Source organism: Mizuhopecten yessoensis, unplaced genomic scaffold, assembly GCF_002113885.1.
Source record: "Mizuhopecten yessoensis strain PY_sf001 unplaced genomic scaffold, ASM211388v2 scaffold893, whole genome shotgun sequence".
NCBI classification, from domain to species: Eukaryota; Metazoa; Mollusca; class Bivalvia; order Pectinida; family Pectinidae; genus Mizuhopecten; species Mizuhopecten yessoensis.
This window is the reverse complement of record NW_018403774.1, coordinates 282,274-303,543: the sequence shown is the minus strand read 5'-3', so window position 1 is coordinate 303,543 and position 21,270 is coordinate 282,274. Positions and strand designations below refer to the sequence as shown.

General features: G+C 37.9%; 1 protein-coding gene across 1 annotated transcript in view; it reads left to right on the top strand.

The window, feature by feature from the left end:
* The first annotated feature begins 8,517 nt into the window (after positions 1–8,517).
* Positions 8,518–21,270, top strand: part of LOC110453735 (myocyte-specific enhancer factor 2C-like) — a 124,437-nt gene continuing 111,684 nt past the window's right edge. Inside the window, exons 1-2 of the mRNA XM_021502862.1 lie at positions 8,518–8,588; positions 18,808–18,892. The gene's annotated coding sequence lies outside the window, so the exon portion shown is untranslated. The remainder of the gene's footprint in view (positions 8,589–18,807; positions 18,893–21,270) is intronic.

The window sequence follows — 21,270 nt, the reverse complement described above, 5'->3', positions numbered from 1 at the left end:
ACTACCGTTGGTATCATATTTACCTGTGGACAGACACTAACGTCATTCAAAATATTGTCTTCATCAATTTATGGCAAATTATTATCGGTAAGTTTCACTGTTCTTGATGTGATCTCTGGAGTAGATGTAAAAACTTTATTTGATTAATTTCATGTTTCTTATCTATCAAAAGAATGTGTGCATCCTAAACGATAGGTAATAGTTAACGTTCATTTCCATTTATCTTTTAAATACTTTAATGAATTTCAAATTTCTACCATCTTAATTTTTGAATGTCAAAATATCTATAAATTGCTTTGTAAAGTTGTACTATATATTTATGTGAAGTTGTTAATATTTATGTGAAGTTGTACTATATATTTTTGTGAAGTTGTACTATATATTTTTGAACTAGTGCTTAAACTTTCATTTTCAAAAGTATTTTATTGACTTAAATTTAAATTCTTCATGGAACAACTATCTATCAAAGACAGCAGTTCTTCAGCTTACAGAAACAAGTCGGGTACGGTAAACTGTTTCACTCAATCCTTTGGTCTCTTCTTGGTCAATATAAATGTTGTCTCCAAGCAGTGCCTTTACATAGCAATATTGACCTCAAATATTTGCATATACTGGGTAGTGTCTGAGACTGTTGTCTGACTTTCTCCATGGTGACCCTGTGTAGACCTGGTATACAGGGTAGTGTCTGAGACTGTTGTCTGACCTGTTCCACAGTGACCCTATATAGACCTGGTATACTGGGTAGTGTCTGAGACTGTAGTCTGACATGTTCCACAGTGACCCTGTGTAGACATGGTATACTAGGTAGAGTCTGAGACTGGAGTCTGACCTGTTCCACAGTGACCCTGTGTAGACCTGGTATACTGGGTAGTGTCTGAGACTAGTCTGACATGTTTCTCAGTGACCCTGTGTAGACCTGGTATACTAGGTAGTGTCTGAGACTGTAGTCTGACCTGTTGTTCCATAGTGACCTTGTGTAGACCTGGTATACTAGGTAATGTCTGAGACTGGAGTCTGACCTGTTCCACAGTGACCCTGTGTAGACCCGGTATACTAGGTAATGTCTGAGACTGTTGTCTGACCTGTTCCACAGTGACCCTGTGTAGGCCTGGTATACTGGGTAGTGTCTGAGACTGTAGTCTGACATATTCCACAGTGACCATGTGTAGACCTGGTATACTAGGTAGTGTGTGAGACTGTAGTCTGACCTGTTCCACAGTGACCCTGTGTAGGCCTGGTATACTGGGTAGTGTCTGAGACTGTAGTCTGACATGTTCCACAGTGACCCTTTGTAGACCTGGTATACTGGGTAGTGTCTGAGAGTAGACCTGGTATACTAGGTAGTGTCTGAGACTGTTGTCTGACATGTTCCACAGTGACCCTGTATAGACCTGGTATACTTGGTAGTGTCTGAGACTGTAGTCTGACTTTCTCCACAGTGACCCTGTGTAGACCTGGTATACTGGGTAGTGTCTGAGACTGTAGTCTGACATATTCCACAGTGACCATGTGTAGACCTGGTATACTAGGTAGTGTGTGAGACTGTAGTCTGACCTGTTCCACAGTGACCCTATACCAGGTCTATATAGGGTCACTGTGGAACAGGTCAGACAAAAGTCTCAGACACTACCCAGTATACCAGGTCTATATAGGGTCACTGTGTAACAGGTCAGACAACAGTCTCAGACACTACCCAGTATACCAAGTCTATATAGGGTCACTGTGGAACAGGTCAGACAACAGTCTCAGACACTACCCTATATAGACCTGGTATACTGGGTAGTGTCTGAGACTGTAGTCTGACATATTCCACAGTGACCATGTGTAGACCTGGTTTACTAGGTAGTGTGTGAGACTGTAGTCTGACCTGTTCCACAGTGACCCTGTGTAGACCTGTTATACTTGGTAGTGTCTGAGACTGTAGTCGGACCTGTTCCACAGTGACCCTGTGTAGACCTGGTATACTGGGTAGTGTCTGAGACTGTTGTCTGACCTGTTCCACAGTGACCCTATATAGACCTGGTATACTAGGTAATGTCTGAGACTGTAGTCTGACCTGTTCCTCCGTGACCCTGTGTAGACCTGGTATATTAGGTAGTGTCTGAGACTGTAGTCTGTCCTGTTACTCAGTGACCCTGTGTAGACCTGGGATACTTGGGAGTGTCTGAGACTGTAGTCTGACCTGTTCCTCCGTGACCCTGTGTAGACCTGGTATATTAGGTAGTGTCTGAGACTGTTGTCTTACATGTTCCACAGTGACCCTGTGTAGACCTGGTATACTTGGTAGTGTCTGAGACTGTAGTCTGACCTGTTCCACAGTGACCCTGTGTAGACATGGTATACTGGGTAGTGTCTGAGACTGTAGTCTGACATGTTCCGCAGTGACCCTGTGTAGACCTGGTATACTGGGTAGTGTGTGAGACTGTAGACTGACCTGTTCCACAGTGACCCTGTGTTGACCTGGTATACTAGGTAGTGTCTGAGACTGTAGTTTGACATGTTCCACAGTGACCCTGTGTAGACCTGATATACTGGGTCGTGTGTGAGACTGTAGTCTGACCTGTTCCACAGTGACCCTGTGTCTGGGTAGTGTCTGAGACTGTAGTCTGACATGTTCCACAGTGACCCTGTGTAGACCTGATATACTGGGTAGTGTGTGAGACTGTAGTCTGACCTGTTCCACAGTGACCCTGTGTAGACCTGGTATACTTGGTAGTGTCTGAGACTGTAGTCTGACATATTCCACAGTGACCCTGTGTAGACCTGATATACTGGGTAGCGTGTGAGACTGTAGTCTGACCTGTTCCACAGTGACGCTGTGTAGACCTGGTATACTGGGTAGTGTGTGAGACTGAGACTGTAGTCTGACATGTTCCACAGTGACCCTTTGTAGACCTGGTATACTGGGTAGTGTCTGAGACTGTAGTCTGACCTGTTCCACAGTGACACTATATAGACCTGGTATACTATGTAATGTCTGAGACTGTAGTCTGACATGTTCCACAGTGACCCTATATAGACCTGGTATACTGGGTAGTGTCTGAGACTGTTGTCTGACCTGTTCCACAGTGACCCTGTCTAGACCTGGTATACTAGGTAGTATCTGAGACAGTAGTCTGACATGTTCCACAGTGACCCTTTGTAGACCTGGTATACTGGGTAGTGTCTGAGACTGTTGTCTGACCTGTTCCACAGTGACCCTGTGTAGACCTGGTATACTAGGTAGTGTCTGAGACTGTAGTCTGACCTGTTCCACAGTTACCCTGTGTAGACCTAGTATACTGGGTAGTGTCTGAGACTGTTGTCTGACCTGTTCCACAGTGACCCTGTGTAGACCTGGTATACTGGGTAGGGTCTGAGACTGTATTCTGACCTGTTCCACAGTGACCCTATATAGACCTGGTATACTTGGTAGTGTCTGAGACTGTAGTCTGACATGTTCCACAGTGACCCTTTGTAGACCTGGTATACTGGGTAGTGTCTGAGACTGGAGTCTGACCTGTTCCACAGTGACCCTTTGTAGACCTGGTATACTAAGTAGTGTCTGAGACTGTAGTCTGACCTGTTCCACAGTGACCCTTTGTAGACCTGGTATACTGGGTAGTGTCTGAGACTGTAGTCTGACCCGTTCCACAGTGACCCTTTGTAGACCTGGTATACTAAGTAGTGTCTGAGAGTATACTTGGTAGTGTCTGAGACTGTAGTCTGACCTGTTCCACAGTGACCCTTTGTAGACCTGGTATACTGGGTAGTGTCTGAGACTGGAGTCTGACCTGTTCCCCAGTGACCCTTTGTAGACCTGGTATACTGGGTAGTGTGTGAGACTGTAGACTGACCTGTTACTTAGTGACCCTGTGTAGATCTGGTATACTAGGTAGTGTCTGAGAACACAGCGTTACACATCAATGACCGTTATGATCGGTGTGTTTGTTTCCTAGCTGGCCGCCTTGAGAGAGAACACAGCGTTTCACATCAATGACTGTTATGATCGGTGTGTTTGTTTCCTAGCTGGCCACTTTGGGAGAGAACACAGCGTTTCACATCAATGACCGCTATGATCGGTGTGTTTGTTTCCTAGTTGGCCACTTAGAGAGAGAACACAGCGTTTCACATCAATGACTGTTATGATCGGTGTGTTTGTTTCCTAGCTGGCCACTTTGGGTAGTGTCTGAGACTGTTGTCTGACCTGTTCCACAGTGACCCTATATAGACCTGGTATACTTGGTAGTGTCTGAGACTGTAGTCTGACATGTTCCACAGTGACCCTTTGTAGACCTGGTATACTGGGTAGTGTCTGAGACTGTAGACTGACCTGTTACTTAGTGACCCTGTGTAGATCTGGTATACTAGGTAGTGTCTGAGAACACAGCGTTACACATCAATGCCCGTTATGATCGGTGTGTTTGTTTCCTAGCTGGCCACGTTGAGAGAGAACACAGCGTTTCACATCAATGACTGTTATGATCGGTGTGTTTGTTTCCTAGCTGGCCACCTTGAGGGAGAACACAGCGTTTCACATCAATGACCGTTATGATCGGAGTGTTTGTTTCCCAGCTGGCCACCTTGAGGGAGAACACAGCATTTCACATCCATGACCGTTATGATCGGTGGGTTTGTTTCCTAGCTGGCCACTTTGAGAGAGAACACAGCGTTTCACATAAATGACCGTTATGATCGGTGTGTTTGTTTCCTAGCTGGCCACCTTGAGGGAGAACGCAGCGTTTCACATCAATGACCGTTATGATCGGAGTGTTTGTTTCCTAGCTGGCCACCTTGAGGGAGAACGCAGCGTTTCACATCAATGACCGTTATGATCGGAGTGTTTGTTTCCTAGCTGGCCACCTTGAGGGAGAACACAGCATTTCACATCAATGACCGTTATGATCGGTGGGTTTGTTTCCTAGCTGGCCACTTTCAGAGATAACACAGCGTTTCACATCAATGACCGTTATGATCGGTGTGTTTGTTTCCTAGTTGGCCACTTAGAGAGAGAACACAGCGTTTCACATCAATGACCGTTATGATCGGTGTGTTTGTTTCCTAGCTGGCCACTTTGAGAGAGAACACAGCGTTTCACATCAATGACCGTTAAGATCGGTGTGTTTGTTTCCTAGCTGGCCACTTAGAGAGAGAGAACACAGTGTTTCACATCAATGACCGTTATGATAAACTGTTGTCTGACCTGTTCCACAGTGACCAAGTATACCAGGTCTACACAGGGTCACTGTGGAACAGGTCAGACAACAGTCTCAGACACTACCCAGTATACCAGGTCTACACAGGGTCACTGTGGAACAGGTCAGACAACAGTCTATCATAACGGTCATTGATGTGAAACGCTTTGTTCTCTCTCAAAGTGGCCAGCGAGGAAACAAACACACCGATCATAACAGTCAATGACCGTTATGATCGGTGTGTTTGTTTCCTCGCTGGCCACTTTGAGAGAGAACACAGCGTATCACATCAATGACCGTTATGATCGGTGTGTTTGTTTCCTAGCTGGCCTCCTTGAGAGTATTCCATTGTTGGGATCAGTCAGCCATAGGTCCTAGCTGATAACCGATTATACAGTAAAATGTTACTGAGTAATAAAAGAGGCTGTCAGTAAATCCCTACAGATTACACTCATTAAAAAACTATGAACCCTTGGGTTTAATACCTGTCAGACACTTTAAACTGTGGAGGAATCTCCAAAATACTCACAAATTTGGAGAAAAAGGTTTAGGCTTATTGATGCATAACTCTATAAAGGATCCTGGTTACGGTTGGACTAGTTCTACTCATTGTCTCCCGTGGGGGTGAAATACACTGTGACAGTGCAGTCGAGGTTTCACGGGTGATATCACCCGTCAATTATGTATGCTAAAGCATCAGTTAGCCTACAGAAGGGCAAAAGTCGGGGGAGATCTGTGTTTATGTACTTGGAGTCGCGCTATTTTCATAAATGTTTTACAGTTATCCATTTATTCATACGGAAAGGAATGTTCTGATTATTATCATATACTTAATGTGTGATTTAAAAAGACAACAGTCTTATAAAATATACATGTCCTGAATGTTTAGGGAAATGACATGTTAACAATTGTGCTAAGTATGATGAGAGGTGATAAGAATTAAGTGATAATGGTGGGCTGGGAATGACGAAGGGAAAAACTCACTTTCGGTCAAACTGTTACCTTAGTTTTTGCACATGTAATACAATAGGACATCTTTGAACAAATTAAGGTGAAAAACTGAATATACCGGGGCCCAAAAAAGGGCCTTATAGATACTTATCCTTTACACAATTCTAGTAGGATGAGAAATAATGATAAAGATAGTGCCGTCGCTGATGCTCAAACCCGTGACCCTTGGCTCTCCAGCCAGATGCTCTGCTGCTGAGCTAAATTAGGGACATTCTCTACAGCTGACGTTTGTAAGGCAACCTAATCAATGCACATCTTTTACACAATAATGTGATTAATTTAAATATTCTTGGAAGTGCAAGCTGTAAGAGAAGTTGCAAGTACTTTCGATTTCGTAGTTATTGATGATTTACCAACAGATTGATGATATATATAATTTTGCTAGGTTCAGAAAGCAATTATTTATGAAAATCAGATTTTTTTTTTTTTTTTTTATGCATCACTTTGATGTAATATAATGATAATCTGGAATAATTTAATTGAATTAGCTCATGGCTCTGCTTAGATGATGCCAGAAATTGTAAGATAACACAGGGATCACGTCTGAGACATACCGACGGTAATGTGATGGTCAGACTTGGAACTTATAACAGGTAAGCGCGGTCTCGGAGGGAGACACGTTCGGAAGAGTGACTCTCATGAAATCTGTTGGAGGGTCTAGGGTACGTCTGGCCACTGGTCAGACAGATGGGCCATCATCACTGTTGCATGGTCGCGGTCAGCAGTTTAACATGGACAGTATTCACTGTCTTTGTCACCAGAAGGCAACAGTTTAACAGGAACAACTCTCACTCTCTTTGTCAGCGGAATGCTGAGCCTGATCACCTTTGAGTGTCACATGTTCCGTTCTCTTGTGATTATACGGGGCCCCGCCACGCGAGAACTACCTGTAATTAACCAATGACTTTATGCCCATTTTCACGCCCCACTTGTCACAACTACCGGCACTTGACAGATACAACACAAATTTGATGAGTTGTAGAGCATTTTATCACAGATGAAAGTTTGCTATTGTGTTGTGCTCCATGTTAATTAAGATTACTGCAATCTGCGACCCTAGGTCATGTTCCCTGACCCCAGGAGAGGACAGGTGTAGGAGGTGGTCAGACGCTCGGATGGTCAGTATCCAGTGTCCCCACAATGCTCTCAATGATGCATCTGCCAAACTATTGTCTCCAAATTTTTCTTTACTGCAAAGTTTCCAATTAATTTACAATTTATGCAAGTGACTAACATGTGGTTATTTTGTGGACAGCAGACACTAAACATCATATTTCATCAGAGTTTGGAGTGTTTTTTGACTGGATGCAGTCCCTACCCTGTCCAACTTTGTCAGCATTTTTGAGGGTTTCTGAATTGATACATGTGCCCCCACTTGTGGCTGTTAATGTTATGTTATATTTTGTCATTAATCATAACTGGGCTACACAAGTATGACAGAGCCTGATTTATTCATCCTTGACACATTTAGAGCCAACCAATTAATGTCCAGAGGGACGACTGCTGGTCAGTGTTGTTGTCACCTGTCCTCAGTGCTGTGTGCATGTTTTATGTACCAAGGTGAGGGAACTAGTTAGGCTATGGAGTGTGTAAGGTAGGTGAGGGAACTAGTTAGGCTAGAGAGCTTACACACGTTTGTGTTGGATAGGATACTGGATTAGCTTACATCATCTTCCTGGAGTTTCCAGTCTACTACGCAGGACACAAAATACCAATGTAATAGCTATCTTCGTATTATTTAATCATAGAATTTGATACAAACTTCTGATTAATTAAGTAATTTTACTGTCGGATTACAATGCATCAAAAAATTGGTTAATTCACCATTTGAAAAATGTGTTGTTGAAATCTTCTTAGGAGAGAAAGCAATTAGCAGGAAGTGAAATTGTGCTATGAAATAAATTATTCAGAATTTAGAGATTTTCTAGGTTATCTATTTGAATGTCAAATGAAAACAGAAATTAGTAAAAAAAATCTACTATTGAAAGTAGCTAAGCATGGTTCCTGTATAAAGCTCTTCCTTTGGTCTCGTATTCTGTATAGAAAACTTAATTCAGAATGTACACAAATTGTAACAATTGTCTTTAGCAGGAAACTTAAATTACCTGAAAAATTAGAATTTTACATTTTTTTTATTACGAGGTGTTAAAGTGATGGCTAAGCTGTGGTAGGTGTTACAGAGGTTGGTAGTGCATGACATGTGTCTGATCTCTGCCAATCTAGGGATGATCCGTGCACTGCCTAGTGAGGTGTGACCGCCCGTCAACCAATGCAACCAGCTGTGAAACCTCCCCAATTACCAGCCACCAACACTACTTTGAATATTTTGCAGGTTCAGGGTAAAAGCTGGATAACTTTGAAGGGAGTTGACAAGCCCAGTTACTGTCAATGACTCCAAATTAGGTATGTAAATGTTTCTACTTGTGTGTGTTTTTGTGTCTAGATCTGTTTATCTGTTGCTGATGATACCATGCTCATGCAGATACCATCTACCCGGCTTATTGACGACACTTTTCGTACACATTTGATCATTCAAGTATTACTAATTTTTTGTTTATCATAGGGTATACCTTTCTAGATTTCTGTAGTATAAATAATGCGTGAAATATAAATTTTGTTTATCATGTTCAATCTTTCAACCTCGCATAATAAAATTTGTGGAAAGGTAAAAGTGTACTTAGTGCGTCATTGGGGAAGTTTGCTATTTAAATGATATTACCTAAACGTTTGTTATGCACTTTATGAGAACACAGAGTAGAAAAGAGCTTAACTTTGATAACTCCAACAGTAAAAACCTTGAAATACAACTAGGAATTGAAGTTTTTAAGAACGGTGATAGTATCTATAGTTGTGAAGGTTTGGTTGAGTAACTGATGAGGTCACTGATATCAGGTAGGTACGGCCACGGTGTAGGTTAGAAGCATGCACAATAAAATTATATTATTCCAAAAACAATTTGTTTGGTAAGTTGTAAAGATGGCAAGATTAATGTTATTATGGTAATAAAGAAGTATTACATCAGAAAAAACCGTGGCCAACTGTTCTCCTGTCTGTTCCCAAGTGTTTGTCATGGTCGACGGGAACAACACCGCAGGTACACCAGCCAAAACACCAGCCAAAACACCAGCCAATGTTTTGTTTATGATGGCAGAAATAATAGTTCTTAAAGCCGGGATTTCTCAACAGAATAACTTAGGCTTTAGAATGATCATTAGTGTTGTTTGTACATTCTTGTCAATAAGTGAAAATGTGCAGACAAAAATATGAAGATAATTGCACACTGATAACTCCAAGATGAAATTTATCATAAAAACTTTTGGGAAAGATTTTACTACCAATTCATAGGCAAGATTTTACTACCAATTCATAGGCAAGATTTTGCATTTTAATGTATGGATCACACTTGCTTAGAAAATTTGTTGATATTTTTTGGCACTTGGTAACTTGATTGATATTTTTTGGTACTTGGTAACTGGATTGATATTTTTTGGTACTTGGTAACTTGATTGATATTTTTTGGCACTTGGTAACTTGATTAATATTTTTTGGTACTTGGTAACTTGATTGATATTTTTTGGTTCTTGCATGGTAACTTGATTGATATTTTTTGGCATTTCGTAACTTGATTGATATTTTTTGGCATTTCGTAACTTGATTGATATTTTTTGGCATTTCGTAACTTGATTGATATTTTGTGTTACATGTACTTGATAAGTTGGTTGAAATTGTGTGGTACTTGGAGATTTTAATTTAGAGACCTTGTACATTCATTACATAGTTTCTTTGAGGCAGTTATTTCACATTCAATTATAATATAAATCCAAATATGTTGAGCCTTGTTGTTTCTAGGTTATACAGTGGGTTTTCACCTCTATTTCATCATCAGTGTTGTCAGAAAATCATGTTTTACATATTTTACATTTCTGAATTAATGTTAACTTCTGTCTCACAAAAGTCTGAGAATGTGCATTTAAGTTTGACAGGAAGTCATGTACATTATCCGTCTCCATTAGGGACAAAATCTTTACCCAAATTATCCCCATTAGAAAGAATATGTCAAAAATAGTATTATGCATATGTATACAACCTATTCTGTATCCCTTTACATATAGATTAATGCATGCCAGGTCAAAAATATCAGTTAGTTTCGTTTTGATTTAGAAATGAAAATTGAAACTTGAAGCCTGTTTCTATTCATTCATAGATGTGATCACATGTGTTATTTTCTCTGATTGTTTGACTGTCAGAAAGGGTTGTTTATGGTTGACAGTGTTTAAGTACGAAGCCGATCAATCAGCGTTTGGTGATAGATGTGAGGTAATTAACATACATTTAACATCCTACCTATCACTCTCTGTCTTATCAGCGTGAAACATCAATTCTAAACAATTTATAAATAATTCTTATCACATTCTATATGTAAATATGTTTCAATACATTTTGAACCGTTTTATTGGTGGCAAGGATTGAAAATTGTGTCAGACGTACTGAAGACATAAATGTATCAGATGTTATATTCCTCAGGATTTATACAGACAGCTTTGTTCTACAAGAACGTGTCTTAACTATAAAATGGCAATAATTTTGGAATTATCACTTCAAGGTCACTCACAAATTGTTCTCAAATTACGTCAAATGTTTGGCTCAGCTAGCCCAGAGGGCCATGAATGTGGTACTGCATCTGTTGTCTGTCTATGCATCCACTTACTTTTCATTTAATATACTACTAGTCCAAAATGACAAAGTGAATTTGGAAAAAGAAATGTCCGGATAATTGTTTGGCCAAGAAGTTTAAATTTTGTATGAAGGGACGGTGTGGTCCTTTGAGGCAAATGGGTGAGAACAGATAAGGGCAGTAAAGGTAATCTTTGAAATATTTCTCCTTGTGTATAAATGTAAGTATTTTGTCCAAATCCGATCTGAAACATTTTAAGGTAAAAGAGCCTCATTGTTGTAAAAAAAGTAGGTTTCGGCCTCCCTGTGGACAGAGAGGCAGGGCCAAATATGGGAAAGGGAGACAGTTTTTAAAAATCTTTCTCGGGATCCTTCCATACAAAAGAAAGGATATTAACCAAATCTAATCTGGAGCATCTTCAGCCAAGGGTACTCATTGTTTTATAAATAGAGAGTGTGGCCACCCCAGGGGCAGAGTGGAAAGGACCAATTTTTGGAATGGAGGTTGTATAAATGGAGGATGTGGCCCTTTTAGGGCAGAGGGCTGGGGCCAAAAAAGGGAAATAAAAGCAAATCATTAAAAACGTTTTTCTTCGTCCTTGGGGTCTGACCACACCCTTGAGAACTTAAATTAGTCTCTGACTCATAATATGAAATCAGTTTAAATCATCTACCTATAACCTTATATATACTTGATGTGCATGAAGAGATGACACAATCATGTTAATAGGATCGGCCCTTGGGTCTAGCCCTGCCCCAGTTACTAAGACCCTAGATAATAACGCAATAACAACTATAGAAATTGCCCTCCAGTATTTCTTGACAAATTTTAATTGTCAAACTTGAATATGGCCATGTGGGGGTAATTTTGTTCCCAAGATTAGTCTCAAAATTGAACATGCTCAATTAAGGATCTAGGGGAGCCTACGTATGAAATTTATGAAAGATCTCTCTGGTATTTCTTCAGAAGTAATGATAACAAACTTTATATTGTCAAAATCCAAGATGGCCTCCTGATAGCCATTTTGTGCTTCTGATTAGTATAATAATTAACATGCAATCAAACTTGAACAACAAGAGACCAACATATGACATTTGATAAAGATCTGTCCCAGTACTTCTTGAGAAATTACAATAACAAGAATAAATAATGGATAATAGACATATCATGGTCAAAAATGTGATTTAAACAGCCCACTATCAGATCTTGAAGGACTTAAAAGGGGTTTCAAATATTCTGTAGCACACTGCCTATTGATGTTAAATATCTCAAAGTAGTTTCATACACTGCCTATTGATGTTAAATATCTCAAAGTAGTTTCATAAAAATCTTCAGTCTTCATCAGCTCAAAATATGTGGCCTTGACATATGAGTGTGAACTCTAAAAACAATCCATGGCACAGTTTGTTATGTTTAAGAAGTTTTCATTAAAACATCATCTGTGACAAACAAACAAAAATCTTCAAGACAAGAAGAGTTTGATTTGACCTTTCAACTGAATAACCCATGACTTACATTCTAGAGATATTTCATTTGTTTATGAAGTTTCATGAAGATACACGAAGTTATATGGATGGATTTGAACTTTGACCTTGGAGTGATGTCATGAAAACAACAATTATACACTACCTGGGGTAGCTGTTGATAAGTTAATGACAGCTAATTCAAGTGGTGATATTCTTGGTTGGCGTACTCAGTGCTTGCCTTAACTCTAGAGGTGATATTCTTAGTTGTCTAATTCAAAGTTTACTTCAACCTCAAGGAGAAATATTCTTAGTTGTCTAATTCAGTGCTTGCTTCAACCTAAGAGGTGACATTTTTGGTTGTCCAATTCAGTGCTTGCTTCAACCTTAGGGGTGATATTTTTGGTTGTCCAATTCAGTGCTTGCTTCAACCTTAGGGGTGATATTTTTGGTTGTCCAATTCACTGCTAGCTTCAACCCGTGGTGTAATATTCTTAGTTGTCTAATTCAGTGCTTGCTTCAACCTAAGAGGTGACATTTTTGGTTGTCCAATTCAGTGCTTGCTTCAACCTTAGGGGTGATATTTTTGGTTGTCCAATTCACTGCTAGCTTCAACCCGTGGTGTAATATTCTTAGTTGTCTAATTCAGTGCTTGCTTCAACCTAAGAGGTGACATTTTTGGTTGTCCAATTCAGTGCTTGCTTCAACCTTAGGGGTGATATTTTTGGTTGTCCAATTCACTGCTAGCTTCAACCCGTGGTGTAATATTCTTAGTTGTCTAATTCAGTGCTTGCTTCAACCTAAGAGGTGACATTTTTGGTTGTCCAATTCAGTGCTTGCTTCAACCTTAGGGGTGATATTTTTGGTTGTCCAATTCACTGCTAGCTTCAACCCGTGGTGTAATATTCTTAGTTGTCTAATTCAGTGCTTGCTTCAACCTAAGGGCTGATATATTTTGTTGTCTAATTCAGTGCTTGCTTCAACCTGAGGGGTTATAGTCTTGGTTGTCCAATCAGAGGCTTGCTTCAACTCGAACCGTGATATTCTTGGTTGTCTAGTTCAAACTGAGCATTAAACATTAAGGAATCTCACCCCAAGAATCCTCTGACATACCCTCACTGTAAGACATGATTCTTTTCTCCCATTCAATCGATAAAATGCTAAAAAACAATGGTTTTCAGCTTCTGTACAGTGTTCTATATTCTGATTGTCACATCATCAATCCCACCAGAAGCAGATTGTGATAAAATGTTTAATTGTTTCTGTGACATTATCGTACTGTACATGTTATAGGTCACCTGAGGGGTCTCTCACTCAGTATACAATTGTTTCTGTGACATTATCATACTGTACATGTTATAGGTCACCTGAGGGGTCTCTCTCTCAGTATACAATTGTTTCTGTGACATTATCATACTGTACATGTTATAGGTCACCTGAGGGGTCTCTCTCTCAGTATACAATTGTTTCTGTGACATTATCATACTGTACATGTTATAGGTCACCTGAGGGGTCTCTCTCTCAGTATACAATTGTTTCTGTGACATTATCATACTGTACATGTTATAGGTCACCTGAGGGGTCTCTCTCTCAGTATACAATTGTTTCTGTGACATTATCATACTGTACATGTTATAGGTCACCTGAGGGATCTCTCTCTCAGTATACAATTGTTTCTGTGACATTATCGTACTGTACATGTTATAGGTCACCTGAGGGATCTCTCTCTCAGTATACAATTGTTTCTGTGACATTATCGTACTGTACATGTTATACGTCACCTGAGGGGTCTCTCTTTCAGTATACAATTGTTTCTGTGACATTATCATACTGTACATGTTATAGGTCACCTGAGGGGTCTCTCTCTCTCAGTATACAATTTCTAGTTGTGCGTCAAACTTTGGAATTGATCACAAGAATAATATTGCTGCTAGCCTGTCTTCTCATTCCTATTTACTATTTAATGGATCAAAGGAAAACTACATTTTTATGGACAATGTCAAATACAAATTGTACACCAGTATGAAGTTTGGATACAAGTTTTCACAAGATGCATTAGTGTTGACAAAGCTATCAATTCAACATATCACAGAAAAGAAGATTAAGTGATCAAACTTCATAAATCTACGAAGATCTTAAGGTGAATGCCTATTTCTGTCTGGGATCTCTGGCTTCACGAATGATTTACGTAATGTGATGAGGGAAAGCATTGTTAGCTTCATATAACTTTAGGTCATAGATTCATTGATAACAGGTAAAGGAGCAGGTAGTTCTTGTTTATAGTTTATTAAAATTGTCGACTGGTTTCGACCCTACAGTGGGCTTCTTCACAACATAAAAGATATTTCTATTTCTGAGTTACTAAATATGTGTTGCAATTTATTATATAATGTAGATATTGTGACATCATTAACAATAGGAAGTTATTGTGATGTCATCAATTTTTTCCTAATAAAGGATAGATAACTCTAAAAGACAAGATGAATACATATCTGAAAGGATGGTAATGTGAAGCATGGTGAAATGAACCGCGATTCATATTAACATTATGGTAATATGAACCGCCCTATGGTGAAATGAAGGCTACCATCAATTTTTATTCTGACAAACTTTTTTTCCATTCATTTTCTTTAAGTTTACTTCAATTTGATGTATTCTGTCTCCTCTCCTTCACCTATTGTGATTACACATTTGACTTTATCTGCACCCTGCGTACATTTGGGTATCCAGACGAGGGACAAACCAACAGACTATTCTACCATCGTAAAGTCGCAGTGTTGGCTCTACCCTAATAATACTAATAATGAATACAATCCTTACACTATTGTAATCATAATTCAAATTGATCGTCATAATTTCTATGTTCACAGGCCCTTGAAAAAGGAATTAGTATAGTTTACTATCTAAATGTAGCTCTACTTGTATGTTCTATGAAAATGATGTTAAATTTCCTTGCAGAAACAGGCAGTCATTACTGAAAAATTGCATGGAGAAGCGATGTTCTGACGCATCAGTTCATCTGTTTCGTGACATGTTATACCAATAAAACTATTATTGTTACCTACATTAAGTATCTGCCTTAAGTTGTAAATCATTAACATAATGTGAGAGAGCAGTCTTGTTATCTCAACCTTGCAGGAAAGCGGTATTTAAATGGAAGACGCTGTGGCTATCTATTGTGTCCCTCAGTTGTTACGGCCCTTTTGTGACACATTTCGTGCTATATGTAATACTATAAATCAACAACTGTCTTCATAAAATATGCTTTATTTAATTGTTTTTTTGGAGAATTTAAGGGTTTCAGATAATTGGAATACATGATTAATGTTTTAAAGATTCAAGGTTTATTTGGGTTCAGGATAGAGAAGGCTCAATACCTCGCTGATGTCTTAATGTTGTGGTTCGTGCTACGATAAACAAATGAAAGGATGAAAGCTCCCAGGTAGAATTCATTTGGCCATAACAATGGATACTAATTAGTGAGTTCCAGCAGATAACTAGGTCATTATTGTCTTACCTGGGCAGATGTGTGCATGGCACAAGGCTTGAGTAAGGAAGAAAACCCTAAGGAATTAGCATACCTCTTTGATGTGTAGACTCTCATCATTAGGATAATCCCGTATGCAGAGGGAATGGTGTTGTAGTGTGTGCTTTGACATGTATTCCATATGGAAGCCATGCAATTCTCAGTAGGTACCGAGATCTATTTAATGAAGTGCTCTTATGTTAGTGCGACCATGGCTGATGTATACAGCTCGGTCTTCCTATATATAGCAGGCCACAGATATTGTAAGCTTGTTGATATAAATATACAGGTATATTAAGAAGATTTATTTTTGGCTGATCTATTGTAGTGTATTGGAGCAGTGATTGTATATAGACGTGGGGAATTCCTAACTCTAGTCCATTCACAAACCACATAAATAACACCAGCGTGGGGGAACAGAATTAACACTGGAGTATAAATAATTTTATCTCTTCCAAGTATTGTGTGGAGACCAGCTGATTGTGAGCACTAACACTGTATGATAAATACTGTCGTTTGCTGGGTTATAGGACTTTAACACAGAGACCCCTAGCCTTAAAAAACTTCACCGTCAATAAAAATCAATTGTCAGATCATATTTTCTTGCCTTCAGTTGAAAAATTTGTTTTCTCAATTTTCAACTAGGGTAATGAGTGATTAAAAGTAGAAAAAGTTCAAGGTAACTTGGAATTAATTTCCAAGAGTACATAGCTAGTGCTGCCACCTGGTAAGGTGTCTGTTAATCAAGAACAGACAAATCCATTATTGGTATAAACGAATTTTGGGTCAAGGGCAAGATGATGAATGACTTCAAGCATATATAGGCACACAAAATCAATTTTTGAGACATCTGTAATGCCAGGATCAAACGTTTATTTATTCATTTGATATTCCCACTGAAGACATGAAAAACTGTAACCAAATGTCGTTTCACTGCAGTGCACAGTTTTCACAATGTTAAAAATAAGATAAATCTCAAAGAAAAGACGGAGCACTAACCCAGCATAGAAATTCAAGAAAAGATAGAACCTAACTTACTATAGAATCCTGAGATAAAATTGAGCCCCAAAACAGACAGAACGCTAGATAAGATCGAACCCTAGATAAGATAAAGCCCTAGATAAGATAGAACCCTAGATAAGATAAAACCCTAGATAAGATAGAACCCTAGATAAGATAGAACCCTAGAAAAGACAGAACGCTAGATAAGATAGAACCCTAGATAAGATAGAACCCTAGATAAGATAGAACCCTAGATAAGATAGAACCCTAGATGAACTAGAATTTTAAGATAATACAGAACTCCTAGACTAGAAAATATAAGACAGAAATCTTAGATTTGATAAAACTCAAATATAATGTAAAACTCCAAAATAAGATCAAACCCCAAGTTAAGATAGAACATAAAGATAAGATTGAACCCTTATATAAGATAGAAATTTAGATAAGATTGAATCCTAAGACAAGTTAGAACCCTAATATAAGATAGAAATCTAGATAAGATTGAATCCTAAAGTAAGATAGAAACCTAATATAGAATAGAACCCTATATAAGATAGAAATGTAGCTAAGATAGAACTCTAAGATAAAATAAAACCCTAAGAAAAGAGAGAAACCTAAGATAAGAGAGAAACCTAAATAAAATAGAAACCTAACATAAAGTAGAACCCTAAGATAAGAGAGAAACCTAAATAAAATAGAAACCTAACATAAAGTAGAACCCTAAGATAAGAGAGAAACCTAAATAAAATAGAAACCTAGCATAAAGTAGAACCCTAAGATAAGAGAGAAACCTAAATAAAATAGAAACCTAGCATAAAGTAGAACCCTAAGATAACAGAGAAACCTAAATAAAATAGAAACCTAACATAAGAGAAAAACCTAAGATAAGAGAGAAAACTAAGATAAGAGAGAAACCTAGACAAAATAGAAACCAAACATAAAGTAGAACCCTAAGATAACAGAGAAACCTAAATAAAATAGAAACCTAACATAAAGTAGACCCCTAAGATAAGAGAGAAACCTAAATAAAATAGAAACCTAATATAAGAGAGAAACCTAAGATAAGAGAAAAACCTAAGATAAGAGAGAAAACTAAGATAAGAGAGAAACCTAAATAAAATAGAAACCTAACATAAGAGAAAAACCTAAGATAAGAGAGAAAACTAAGATAAGAGAGAAACCTAAATAAAATAGAAACCTAATATAAGAGAGAAACCTAAGATAAGAGAAAAACCTAAGATATGAAACCTAAGATAAGAGAGAAACCTAGACAAAATAGAAACCAAACATAAAGTAGAACCCTAAGATAACAGAGAAACCTAAATAAAATAGAAACCTAACATAAGAGAGAAACCTAAGATAAGAGAGAAACCTAAATAAAATAGAAACCTAAGATAAAATAGAAACCTAAGATAAGACAAAAACCTAAGATAAGAGAGAAACCTAGACAAAATAGAAACCTAACATAAAGTAGAACCCTAAGATAACAGAGAAACCTAAATAAAATAGAAACCTAGCATAAAGTAGAACCCTAAGATAACAGAGAAACCTAAATAAAATAGAAACCTAAGATAAAATAGAAACCTAAGATAAGAGAAAAACCTAAGATATGAAACCTAAGATAAGAGAGAAACCTCAGATAAGAGAGAAACCTAGATAAAATAGAATCCTAAAATAAGATAGAACCCTAAGATAACCCTAAGATAAGATAAAAACCGAGGTAAGATAGAACTCTATAAGATAAGATACAATCCTAGATAAAATAGAACCATAAGATAGACCATTATGATACCACACAGATAGAGCCACAAAATTATAACATTTCTACTTATTGTAGGATTATCCACTTAAATCAGTTCAGTTATGGATAATTGCTTGATATTTCAATAAAATTGCTAAGATTATGTGAAATGTAGTCCAGATGGTATGTCCATGGTTTTATTTTTTCTGTTGTAGGTTCCGCTGTGACCTTTCAGGAGATATTGATCTCATCCTCCTTCAGGTCTCATTTAGTAGATCGCCCCTAGCCTCTTACCACAAAGTAAGTACATCACTGCAGTTTGCTCGCTTTAACACATAAACAGTGAATACCACTTCTTACATACTGACAAATAAAGTTGTTTTAACCTTCATATAATGTAACGTACATATTTTAGTGGTATTTTTATTTTAGTGGTATTTTTATTTTAGTGGTATTCTTATTTTAGTGGTATTCTTATTATTGCATTTTTTGCACTTTGAACATTGTACTTATTTATGATAGTGTTGATTGAAGTTTCTGGTTGTATATTTCTGTTGCATATATTGTGAGTGTGCAAATTAATCAATGTGTGTAAATCTGTTAAAATTTTATGACACATACAAATTTGTGTCCACTAAAATAAGGATTCTTACAGTATCCACCATATTTAGATATTTGTTTGGATTGGAAAATGACAAAATTGAATATAAGTAGCAAAATGTAGCTATTTCTTAGGAATAAAAACTTTTGAATGTTTGTTACCTCTGTGTGATAGCTGTTGTTGTTAGTTTGCCACAGTTCAGTACTACAGTACAGGTAAAGGGCACTGTAAGATTGTATCCGTTTATATATTTTTTTCACCTGGAGTTACCAACTTTGATATGCAAGTTCATCTGGTGATGTTTGAGTGTCCCTTACCAAAATTAAGTCACCTTGACCTATTTTTTGACCTCCGACCCCATTGATTGAAACAGTTTGTCTGAGGAATAAGTTTTCTAGCGTATATAGCTGAATCATTAAAAAAGTGTGCCTGCTGCAAATATCCATTGCTTGAATAATTCAGCCACTTTGGTGTCAGTGAAAAAAAAAAATCCCTTTAATGCTTTGCTACCTGCCGACTTCCTTTACATGTGGGGACTAGGGGACTGAATTTCCTGAGAAGTGACTTTCCCCTCCTGTTTTTATGTTGTTGTCAGGACTGACCAGAGTCCCTGTTCAGTGTACCTTATACTAGTGATGGTCAGTTGGAGACATAAATATCTGGTCTAGTGTCATATCTGAGACAGGCAATTCACAGGTCACAGGTTCATTCTATTTATAGAGCCAGCAAACAAGGTATTCTTAGTATGACAACATATTTTCCATATCACATGATATGAAGCTTCATATATATGAGCTTCCCTTCTTTATTATTGTATGTATGTGATGGAATAAGCTTCTTTGGAAGTACAAGTTCGGGTAGAGTAATAGGCAAGTTGATTTACCAAGTGTTTTGGTGAATAAGACCTCAGTTTTGTCTTAAACGAACATAAATTGGAACATATCAGATTTCCATGAAAGTGAGAGTGAGACTTAAAACAAATGCATTATTTGCCTTTTCACATTTCCACAAAAAAGTTATACTGCCAAACACATACTTGCTAACTTTTAGAAATTTCCATGAGGTATTTATTCTCCATGCTCAAATTTTAAAACATACACCTAAGGTAAAAAATAACCCTTTATAATGACATCTTTATTTGAGTTGTTCTTTCAGACAAAATAAGTTTATTGGCTGAAAATATTCAATCTTAGTGTCAAATAGTAGGAGTCTTCCTCCAAAAAACTACCTTAAATTATGACAAAAAGCAAAATCTTGTTATTATTCTGGCCGGATTGTTGGTATGTGTTGGTAAGAAGAGGTTTGTTGACAAGTTGATGATCAATCTCAGTATGTAGGTCAGACAAAGCAGGTACCTGTGACAGAATCCATCTCTGTGCTGACCACAACTGTCACCTTAATATCTGACCAGTTAATGATCATCTGTTTATAGTACAGGTGGTACAAAAATAGAAACAGATAAGCTATTTTGGTATCTTGACCACGACCAAGAAAGACACAGGTTATTTGTACTTAGGTTATGATATTTATCATTGGATAGATTCACTTTTGAATATCAACTTTGTTTCACTGTTTTGAAAAGGCTGGCTTTCATTATTACAGATATTATATCAGTATTTGTTATATACTAAACAGCTTTAGTCCAGCCTTTTGACCATGGGACTGGGGAGTTTAAATAGATCTGGCCAGTAATACAGGTAAAAAAAATACATCCTTAAATGGTTGTATGTAAGAGCCTCTCTTTAAATTTAAGGCCTTAAAGGCCAAGATACTTTATGTAATTGCTTAAGAACACCCTCTGATTACCCGAGAAAATAGGTTTAAATGTGTAATCACCAGACTACTTCAAGGTGTAGACTGAAATAACACAGACATACTACATGTAGGTGTAGACTGACATAACACAGACAGACTACATGTAGGTGTAGACTGAGATAACACAGACATACTACATGTAGGTGTAGACTGACATAACACAGACAGACTACATGTAGGTGTAGACTGAGATAACACATACAGACTACATGTAGGTGTAGACTGAGATAACACATACAGACTACATGTAGGTGTAGACTGA